General features: G+C 42.7%; 1 pseudogene; it reads right to left on the reverse strand.

Moving 5' to 3' along the window:
- Window positions 1-2,228: 2,228 nt before the first annotated feature.
- Window positions 2,229-6,123, reverse strand: LOC136499748 (probable pre-mRNA-splicing factor ATP-dependent RNA helicase DEAH6; annotated as a pseudogene).
- Window positions 6,124-11,991: the final 5,868 nt, after the last annotated feature.

Below are 11,991 nucleotides of genomic sequence, written 5' to 3' on the forward strand. Positions count from 1 at the left end.
CCCTGCGCACCTCACTTGCACCTCTACCACCTCGCGCGTAGCCACTGATGTGGCCACGCCGTCTCGGAGCGCCACCGCATCCCACCACCCGCACGTGGCCAGCCCTGTTCAGGGAACCTCTGACCAAACCAGCACCGTAGCTGCAACTAGGGTAAGATAGTGATGCTATAGCGCTAGCTAGTTCACCCCGCGGTCGCTTAGGGTGGCCGGCATGGCCGCGCTGCTGTCGCACATGGCCGCATGCCGTGGTCACCACTTCCGTGAGCTCCACCACTTCGGTAACCTAGGCTAGTGTAGACGTTAGGGTTGTAGGTGCAGATCGGCCCGCTATCTGGGCCGGGGCGGGCCTCGGTTGGCCGGCGTGGCCGTTCAGTGCTGCGTCGACCACGTCGGCGCACGCAGGGGTGGCTAGGAACCTGGCCGTGGTGAAGGCGATAGATTGCAGTCTCCTATCCACATAGCCTCTCTGTCGGGAAATAGTGTTGTGGACTGCGGGTTGATTCGGTCTTAGCGCGGGGGCGTTTTTGCGATGTTGGCAGCGCGCGTGGGCCTTCCTGTTGTGGTTTGCATTGGGCCGCGTCCGCGCTCGCCACGCAGTGATGGGCCACGGTTGGAATTCATTTTTCCTTTTTCTTAAGGAATTAGAAATAGCTTTATATTTTAATTTCTGAGCTGAACTTTGAAAATTAATATCAATTCGCATAGGTGTCCAAAAATTGTGAAACCAATTTTGTTAGGTTCCTAAAATTGTGCTCTATCTCCTAGTGTATTTAGTTCATATATATATATATATATATATTTGTTGATACCAGCGGCTATTAAATCAATTGCGAGTGTTTAGTATTATTTAGGTTAGTATTTGTAGGAATTTTTGTGGCAAATTGGTAATAGCTTTGACCATGAAATTTTACAGTAGATTCATTGTATTATTATGTGCTTACTGTAATTTTTGTAGTTTTAAAATAGGTTGAGAAATATGATAGCTAAGTACTCCTTGTTATAGTATATAGGAAATCGTTAATAAGAGTAAGAATATATTTTAGTTGCTAAGTAGCACAAGTAGGTGAAACCCTGTTGGTTTGATGGAAATGATGATTAGTTCGGTATCTTAGTCATTAGAGCTAGCTTAGTGACTTAGTAGATATATTCTTATTTTAAGAACTGTTGTTGCCTTAATATTGAGCGTTGCATTGTTATTGCATGCATGTAGAAAACGAGTTAGAGTTCGTGACCGAGGACGAGCAGGAGTACAAGGAGGTGATTGAAGAGTACGAGGAGGAGATCCTCGTGCAAGAGGAGGTCCCGGAGCCGCCACAGACTGACTGAGCTGACACCGCGCCTACCCAAGGCAAGCCCCGATGCATAACCCTTATTTTGAGTAAGCTCTGAATATATATATATATATATATATGTATATATATATATATGTATATATATATATATGTATATATATATATATATGTATATATATATATATATATATATATATATATATATATATATATATATATATATATATATGATGTGCATTTATGATACAAGCATTTTATAGAAACTACATACATAGATAACCTACCTATGAGCCCTACTAGCATAGGTCGAGTAGGTGCTATGCTTAGACTATTGGTAACGTGAGTAATCTACCGTTACTCACAATAGGTGATTATTATTATCACTCTTAGGATAAAATGGTGAAAGAAAATGGAGACCGGACAGAGATTTGGTATGGGTATTGGTGGGTATAAGAGGTTGTATTCTGCGGTCAATGGGGCATAGCTTGGTTACACTGTTTTCCCTGTCTGCGTCGGTTAAGGACCGGCCGTTGTATTGGGTTCTAGTCAAGTCACAGACTTATTATTCTGAGCACATACTTGTTTATGGGAGCAGGGAAGGCTCGTTGTTCTCTTGTCATGGATTCTGGCTCTTTCTAGACCAACTGATTGGAGGTGGGGATGGTGGAGGTCTAAGCACCATACTGAGTCCAGGTTTGGACGGGGACCTAGACCCCTTGACAGGAGAGTGGTGGGTTGGTCCTGTGCTTGGGATACGAGCGGAGCGTGTATTTTGGGTATCCAGCTGGGCACATTGATTCGCGAATCATCGGGTAATCCCCGTCCTCCCAAAGCTTCTTGGACCCAGCTGCGCAGCCAGAAAGAAAGGCAGCTCAGCCAAAACGAGTAAAAGACTTAAGTAACTTGCTTTGCATAAACTGCATGGTCCACTTACAGTCAGCTTATGTCTTCATTCTTGTAAATGTGAGGTGCTATTTCTAGCAGCCATTCAGGCTTCACTTCCGTGACCTGCAGTGCCATATTATTAGCAAAATTTCACAACTACTACTCCATATATCGATCCGATTCTTGGTAACAATGTGCACCTGTCCAATATGATTTCGTGTATCGAAGACTATTTCATGGAATATTACCCACTGAGGGCATACCTGCATTAGTGGGAAATAAGCATATACCACAAGAAGTCAGAACTAAAACTTATGCAGCACTATATATGAACGCTGACAGGAAAGAGAATGGGCAATCAAACAGACTTGCATCTGCTAGTCCTGATTTAGGATCGATATGAACAGTCTGAGGGTTCTTGATGGTCCTGTATATACCACCCTTGTGCTGACGTGCAGCATGACAGAAGAAACCTACAGCATGCAAATACTCCATATTATGTAAAATTCTCTGGGCTCTGGCATGCAGATATAGCAACTGAATTATTGTTGTCTAGCACCGAACAATACCTGATGTTATAGCCTTTTTAGTGGAAACCAAGTCATTGGCATTTGAGCATAACTCAATCTCCATCATCTCCAGAATCCTCTCTAGCCAATCACGTATTTGTTTTGCCCTCTTCATGCTACCAGCCTGATTTAACCAAGGGTAATAATTTTTCCCATATGAGCTTGCAGGATCAATGCCCAGCAGAATAACAAAGGAGGTCTACTGTGTGAAGAAGAATTGTGTGCTAGCAGGAAAACTAGCTCACGTGAGGCATGTAAACCAATGGATGCCGTGGCCACTAAGATGGACATAGACACACATACATGCAAAGACTTATGTGACAAAAAGGCCGTCCAACTCCAGGTAGGTTCGACTTGCACCTCAGATACAAAAGTTTTCTTAGCGCGTTTGGGTATAGATATTTTGGCATATGATATACAGGAGCACTAAATAATATCGTCATGGCCAATCTCCTTTGTGCACTATGCTCTATGCTACAGGCTAACTCAACACCTGGGAACAGGGGATATTTTTGCAAAGGTACACAACTCACATGAACAAAATCAGGAGAAAGGTAGTATGTTACAAAGATTAAACAAGACTGCTAATATTATTGAGGCTCATCGAAAATAAAAAAAAGCTAATCAGGGAAATGAAAACAATTTGCTAACCAGTGATTACCGGATTTTTCGGGTACAGCATGTAATTGCACTAAGAGCAAAAATAGATAGGAAGACAAAGGATGTTTACCTGAATATAGTTTTCATGGCACCACTGAGTTGAATAGCCTGATTCTTTCCACGAGTTATAGACCTAAAATAAAGAGAAATTATTGAGCATTTGACCTCATAAAACTGAAGATTATACAAGGAACGTGATCATGAAAGTAAACAGACAGAGAATAATACATTCAGCACTGCTATGTGGTCCCCAACATTGCCAATGTGGAAGTTCGACCATGACAAGTCTGCATGGCCTTTCCTGTTTTTGGGACAACAGAATATAGACTTGCCAATTGACAACATGGAGGCAATGGTGATGGCCTCAACAGAACAGCTATACTTTTCTGAAGCAACTATCATCTTCGACAACAGGGGATCTAATGGAAACTCTACCATTCTTCTCCCAGTCTTGGTCAACTGCCAACGGCTGTTGAGTGCACCAAGACCATAAATTTGGTTTAGGGCCTTTACCATGGCTTCTGTTGGTGGTGGATCCAGATAAGGAAAATGTACCAAATCATTAATACCAAGAGTCTTCAAAATAAGAATCATAGGAGCAAGGTTGCTTCGTTGAATTTCCGGACCTGTACAACCTTCCAGGTCATGGATATAAGAATCCCTGGTGTACAGACGGTAACATTTTTGGGGCCTAGTCAATCCATATATTCCTGCCCTCTCCTTCGCTGATGCTTTTGATATAGGGCAGATAAGCAGATATTCTATCCCTAGATGTGGATTGTATGATTTTATCGTACAGAAGCCTGTGTTCAATAACATACTCGATACCATCAACTGTTGGTGGAACCTTGGCTATATCATTTACCAGAATCACTTTTCGATCACTTGGGGTGGCTGCCTTTAATGTCTTTGCCAGAAGGTCAACAGGCAGATAAGCATAAATAGGACATATGATTAGCTTGTAAGGCATTTTCTCTAAGCCCTTTGTTTTCTGGTCAAGAATTTCATGAACTTCTTGAGCTTGCTGATCCCCTGGGAGGAACACTAGAATATCTCCAGCAGTTTCTTTCATGTGTATCTGCATAATGGTGTCAGCTACTGCATCAATGTAGTCAGGTACTGGAGCTTTGGTGTGATAAATTTCAACTGGCCATTGTCTCCCATGTATCTTGAAAACAGGAGCTGAACAGAAATAATCATGAAGCTTCTCCACATTAAGAGGCACTAGCAGTGAGCAACTTCAGGTTTGGCCGAGATCGACAGATGACCTGAACATAGTAAAAGCATACTTTGCACATGAGGAGCTGAGATTGTATCCAACATAGTTGCAAATAAGCATAGGTCGAGCAAACTAACCTTCAGCAGACCAAAAAGGATATCGCTTGGCAGGGTGCGCTCAGTAGCATCAGCAATCATGACAACGCTACAGCAAGAACACAGAGATAAGAAAGGTCTCCATTTTGGTGGAAATACGGCTATGTTCTAATATGGTCACCTATAGCTGGATAAATCTGGATCACCAATAAGCTCTCTCAGAAGTACTCCGGCAGTCATGTACTTAATAACCGTACCCTCTGATGAGATATCCTCAAACCTTAGAGAGAAACCAACCTGTATAGCAGTAACAGATATAAATATCACACAAAAATCTCAGATGAATGATGGAAGATACATTGCACGGAAACGTTCATGAATTTGAATTGCTGAGACATCAGAGTTACAAAAATACCAAACCTCATCCCCTAGATTTACACCCATTTCTTTAGATACCCTTTCTGCAACGCTCAAGGCAGCCACTCGGTGATGCTGGACACACACAATCTGCGCAAAATTAAGTGTCCTGAGCAAGCAGCTGCTATAAACTGTAAAGTTAGCAACATCAAGGCCTAATCTAGAGTTCCAAACCTAGCAGCATTTTTGCGAAATTGGAGCATAGAAAATTACAAGAAAAAAACTAAAAGATGGAGCTGAAACCATCCATAAAATCACGCAGACATTACCATAGGGTACTATGACATTCTCACAAGCATATTAGCTGGTCCAGATGTGCAATAAAAGCCAGTATGGAGCTTAAAAGATGGCACACCTTTCCTTTTACAGTATAACCAGCTTCATGAAGGTATTGCGGTACTTGTGTTATTTTACCAGACCCAGTCTCATCTGCTATGACGATAACCTGCAAAAAGAACAACGTTATCAGAAGATTAACTCAAATAAATAATCCTGTAACTATATGAACATAGATGCAGCACATAAAGTCAATCCTAGATGCACTCTCCTTAAATTTGGTACAATATCAATATTGATTAGTCACAAGAAAAAATCTTGGTACAGTCTTTAACTCATTACAGTGCAACTAGATTCTGTCAATCCTAGTAATGTATCATGTAGAGTATCGGACACAGGATTTAGTGACTTGGTATTCCTAAGCCAAAGAAAAAATGTTCTATTCACTGACCCAAAATATGAAAAAGTCCATAGTAGCATGAATTAAAGAACAATTGTTCAAACTAAAGATGTCTCAACCACTCAAGAGAAAGTAAAAGGCATATAAACAAAACTATATTCGAATTTGCATTCCATGGTTTGAAAAAACGTCTGGTGATGTGCCCTTAAATCAGACTAGGAGCCGGACCTTAACGTACTAGGCTCTGGGTTGGAGCTCACACGAGCATGAGAGCACCCTCACAAGTAGCACCTGTTGGATTTAGGCCCATGTTTGGCCTAATCTGAAAATTCCAAAGCATGCACAACCTATAGTCCCATATTGCTAATTCAAGGAGAGGTTGCCTTGCTTAAATATGGGAGTCTCCTCTCTATGCAAAATAGGTGAAAATAAGAGAGAAGGAGACTGTTGCTACACGCACGCGCAGCTCGCGCGCATTTTTCGCGTGAAAAATCGCGTGACTTGCGACGAGCGCGACGCGTACGTGTACAGCAGGCTATTATTTGTGCAGTTTCTATTTTTTTATGCTGAGCGTAATGGCGCTTCAATGTGATTGAAACTGCCGTTTTAAACAGTAATAAGGTGTGTCAGTTTCTGCTGTTTGATTGCAGCATTTTCTGTCATTAAATTGGGCAGTTTTTACTGCTTGATGAAGGGAATTGATGCACTATGAAGGCCTATAAAACCAGGAGACGTCCTGGTTGAAGGGTACGGATTCACACGCTCACCTTCCCACTCGCTGTGCTGAGATTCTCGCTGCTGCGCCTCGTCGACCTTTGAGTTCGGCGTGCACCGGACTTGAAGAGAGCGGGATCTCCGAAACCACTGCCGCGAGACTCCTGCACGGGGCGGCAATCAGGTTTTTGGGCAGCGTCTACACGCGACCGCTTGGTGATCTGCAACATCTACTTCAACACGTTCGACTACGTTTTGCGCGGGATCATTGAGTAATTTCCTTGCGCAATCCTGTTCTAGTCAATATGTTGCCTGTTTACTTGTGTTATGTGCTTGCATCATTTTTTATCTATGAGTTTTTCCTCCAAACAAAATCTGGAATGTATATTAGGCACTTATTTCCAACAGCACCTGCCTACCAGCAACCGGCCACCGCCATCAACACCTAGGTCTTTGTATAATAAATTTAGAAATTGGCCATCGGGGAGAAACTGTGAGGAACTGACAGGCAAAAGCGGAGGGGATGAGGCAAGACTTGGCGTGTGTAGAGTGTACATGGCTTATAGGCGAGCGAGGTTTGCCCGCATGGGCTGATTCGGCCACGACCTTGTTGGCCTAATTGGTTTGCTAGTGGCTCAAATGTTTGTCAATATAAAGGTGTTGTAGTACAATTAATGAAATGAAAATGGTGTCGCGCCCAAAGGGGGCTGGCACCATCTCTATCTCAGCCGTTGCATGCAATTTCCCCTGGTTAACGGTGGCATAGTAAAAAATATTTGCAGCAGAAAGAACTGATATATCGGATTTCTATGTAGTAGTAGATGATGTTGTGTTGCAGGTTGGTGTATACCTGTTTTTTTTTTGTAATATAACTTTGTATTCCAGATCACTTTGTGCTTTAATTAATGTATTACAAAGCTCCACTATATGGTTTCCATATTATTGGGCCTTACGAAATTATATGTGCCTTATAGCCATCATGCTATCTATATTGGAACTCAGGTACCATGGTGTGCAACTGAAAATTATGGAACTATACCATGAGTAGTTCAACAGTGAAGAATGAACTCCATACAACAACATAAACACATCATTTTGATTCACAGAAGTTGTACAAGTACATATTTAATTTTTTTACTGGACTGTCCAACCGGCTGCTGCTGTTAGTGTCTGTTCGAGCAGCTTTTGAAAATTCAATCCAACAGTGGATAAGCAGGCACTACTGGACTCGCATGAGGACCAGAAACCCTCGGCAAAGACCCCTCGGGGAAGTTTTAGACGGCGAAGGGGTCTTTGCCGAGGGCCAGGACGGCCCTCGGCAAAGAAAAGAAGCCGTCACGCGCCGGCGCCGTTGGCGGTTTCTTTGCCAAGGGCCGACCCTCGGCAAAGAAATGGTTTTTTTTTAATTTTTTTTTATTAGAGAGTGCCGGTATGCCAAAGATGTGGTGGGGGGAAGCAATCTTGACTGTAAATTTTGTGCTCAATAGAGTTATCACCAAGAGAAGTGACATAACTCCATACGAGGCATGGAGGGGCAGAAAACCCAATGTTAGCTTTCTGCGAACATGGGGATGTTTGGCGAAAGTCAACATTCCAGAGCCGAAGAAAAGGAAACTTGGGCCAAAAACAGTCGATTGCATTTTTATAGGATACGCTCAGAATAGTCCTGCCTATAGATTCTTGGTAGTTAAATCCGGTACTCCAGAGATTATAGTAGATACAATAATGGAGTCTAAGGATGTTACTTTCTTTGAGGATATCTTTCCTATGAGACCAAGTAGCAGTACTTTAGAAAATCTGGATGCAACCATTCCTAACTCTGAACAAGTTGAGAACATACCTCTGCGAGAGAATAATGAGGAGGATAACAATTCAGACATCACTCCGCGCAGGAGTAAGAGACAAAAGGTTCAGAAATCTTTTGGAGATGACTTTATTGTATATCTTGTGGATGACGTGCCTACGACTCTGGCTGATGCTTATGCGTCTTCGGATGCTGACTATTGGAAAGAGGCAGTCCATAGCGAGATGGACTCCATCATGACAAATGAGACTTGGGAAATCACTGAACGTCCTGTTGGGTGCAAACCTATTGGATGTAAGTGGATTTTCAAGAAAAAGATGAGACCAGATGGCACGATTGAAAAATATAAAGCGAGGCTTGTGGCCAAAGGCTTTACCCAGAAAGAAGGAGAAGATTATTTTGACACCTATTCACCTGTGGCCAGGTTAACCACCATTAGGGTGCTCATTGCATTAGCTGCTTCCTATGGTCTACACATTCATCAAATGGATGTAAAGACAGCTTTTCTTAACGGAGAGTTGGAGGAAGAAATCTATATGGAGCAACCTGATGGTTTTGTGGCTAAGGGACAGGAGGGTAAAGTTTGCAGATTGTTAAAATCATTATATGGCCTAAAACAAGCACCCAAACAATGGCATGAAAAATTTGATGAAACCTTAACTTGTGCTGGTTTTGTTGTAAACGAAGCAGATAAGTGTGTATACTATCGCCATGGTGGGGGTCAAACAGTGATCTTGTGCTTGTATGTGGATGATATACTCATATTTGGGACTAACACTGCCGTGATTGACGAGGTCAAATCATTCTTATCTTCATGCTTCGACATGAAGGATTTGGGTGAAGCAAGTGTTATCCTGAATATTAAGTTGATCAAAAATGAGAATGGGATTATTCTAAATCAATCTCATTATGTGGAAAAAATACTGTGTCGCTTTGGCTTTGAGAATGCCAAATTATCCCCTACGCCCTACGATGCTAGTGTAAAGCTAAGGACAAATAAAGGCGAAGGGTTGGACCATTTGAGATATTCACAAATAATTGGGTCCCTCTTGTATCTTGCTGGTGCAACACGTCCCGATATATCTTTTGCTGTGAGCAAATTAAGTCGTTTTACTTCTAATCCAGGGAAGGATCATTGGGATGCACTGGAGAGAGTGCTACGTTACCTGAGAGGTACAATCGAATATGGAATTCACTATACTGGTTATCCATCTGTATTGGAAGGATATAGTGATTCCAACTGGATTTCTGATGCGGATGCAATTAAAGCCACGAGTGGCTATGTGTTTACACTAGCAGGTGCTGCAGTTACCTGGAGGTCATGTAAACAGACCATTTTGACGCGGTCGACCATGGAAGCTGAGCTTGTAGCACTTGACACGGCTACCGTTGAGGCCGAGTGGCTAAGAGAGCTACTCATGGACTTGCCACTGGTAGAGAAACCAGTTCCGGCAATCCTTATGTACTGTGACAACCAAACGGTACTGATCAAAGTTACGAGTACTAAGGATAATTCGAAGTCCTCGAGACATGTGAAGCGGAGGCTTAAATCTGTTAGAAAGCTAAAAAACTCCGGAGTAATTGCTGTGAATTATATTCGCAGTGAGAAAAATCTAGCAGATCCCTTTACAAAAGGGCTTGCACGGACAGCGATTTCTGTTGCAAACATGGACATGGGGTTGAGACCCATTTAGTTGCAAAGTAATGGCAACTCATTTCCTTTGATAGGAGATCCCTGATTTGGAAAATGAGAAAAACAAGTTACTGTTGTAACAGGGAGTACAGATTGTTAAAATAAGAATAATAAAAAAAAAATTACCCATGTTCCATGAAATGCACTCTCTTCTGTATGGAAGGCTGGCTATTATGCCTTAATGTATTCTAGTGTCCATCGAGGGAAAAGGTATCGTCCTACAGGATACCTAAAATGAATACACCTATGTGAGCTAAACTGTTAGGTCGCAGTTCATGAGAGTGGGGTACTCTTTGGAAAGCTCATGAGAAGATCGAGGAGCAAGACCTTTAAAAGCTCCGTTTAGACTTGGCGTTCTTGCAGCCTAGTACCAGTTGGATCTTCAAGAGAAATCTGACAGCAAAAAGCTATGAATTCAAGGCTTAGTCCATTCACAAGCTGCTGGAAGATGGACCTGGTTGATCTAGGTGTAAGTTCAACCCGTACGGGACTTATACTGAAAATCTGGTATATATAAAGAATGTTCAGTACAGCAGCTTTGGAATTGGTGGGGGATTGTTGGATTTAGGCCCATGTTTGGCCTAATCTGAAAATTCCAAAGCATGCACAACCTATAGTCCCATATTGCTAATTCAAGGAGAGGTTGCCTTGCTTAAATATGGGAGTCTCCTCTCTATGCAAAATAGGTGAAAATAAGAGAGAAGGAGACTGTTGCTACACGCACGCGCAGCTCGCGCGCATTTTTCGCGTGAAAAATCGCGTGACTTGCGACGAGCGCGACGCGTACGTGTACAGCAGGCTATTATTTGTGCAGTTTCTATTTTTTTATGCTGAGCGTAATGGCGCTTCAATGTGATTGAAACTGCCGTTTTAAACAGTAATAAGGTGTGTCAGTTTCTGCTGTTTGATTGCAGCATTTTCTGTCATTAAATTGGGCAGTTTTTACTGCTTGATGAAGGGAATTGATGCACTATGAAGGCCTATAAAACCAGGAGACGTCCTGGTTGAAGGGTACGGATTCACACGCTCACCTTCCCACTCGCTGTGCTGAGATTCTCGCTGCTGCGCCTCGTCGACCTTTGAGTTCGGCGTGCACCGGACTTGAAGAGAGCGGGATCTCCGAAACCACTGCCGCAAGACTCCTGCACGGGGCGGCAATCAGGTTTTTGGGCAGCGTCTACACGCGACCGCTTGGTGATCTGCAACATCTACTTCAACACGTTCGACTACGTTTTGCGCGGGATCATTGAGTAATTTCCTTGCGCAATCCTGTTCTAGTCAATATGTTGCCTGTTTACTTGTGTTATGTGCTTGCATCATTTTTTATCTATGAGTTTTTCCTCCAAACAAAATCTGGAATGTATATTAGGCACTTATTTCCAACATTCCAAAAACCTGATTGTGCCTATTTCTATGATCTAGCAATGGCAAATAATGCATCTGATGCCATGAAACCTGAGAGGTTTGGAGGTGAGAACTTCCGCAGATGGCAGACAAGGGCTAAGTTTTGGCTCATGTCATTGGGGCTGTGGTGGGTGATATACCCTGTGTTTCCCATCACAGAGGAACAGACCATGCAGTTTGAGAATGCGAATAACACCGCATTGGGCTGCATCCTCACCATTTTGGCGGATCAACTCTATGATGTGTATATGAATTACTCATCGGCCACCATGCTGTGGGAGGATTTGGAGCAAAAATATGCAGAAGCCGAAGCCGGTCGCTGGCTGTATGTATGCGAAAAGTTCTTTGATTTCAGCATGGACAGTGCTAAATCAATTGTAACTCAAGCACACGACCTCCAGCTTCTGGTTGGCGAGATTGCACATTTGGGATGTGCTTTACCTCCAAAGTGTGTTGCAGCAGCGATTGTTGCTAAACTTCCTGCAGAGTGGCATGATTTTGCTACAGCTCTGAAGCACAAAAGAGAAGAGATTTCTATTGAAGATCTCATTGCAGCTCTTGAT

Source organism: Miscanthus floridulus, chromosome 13 (assembly GCF_019320115.1).
Source record: "Miscanthus floridulus cultivar M001 chromosome 13, ASM1932011v1, whole genome shotgun sequence".
NCBI classification, from domain to species: Eukaryota; Viridiplantae; Streptophyta; class Magnoliopsida; order Poales; family Poaceae; genus Miscanthus; species Miscanthus floridulus.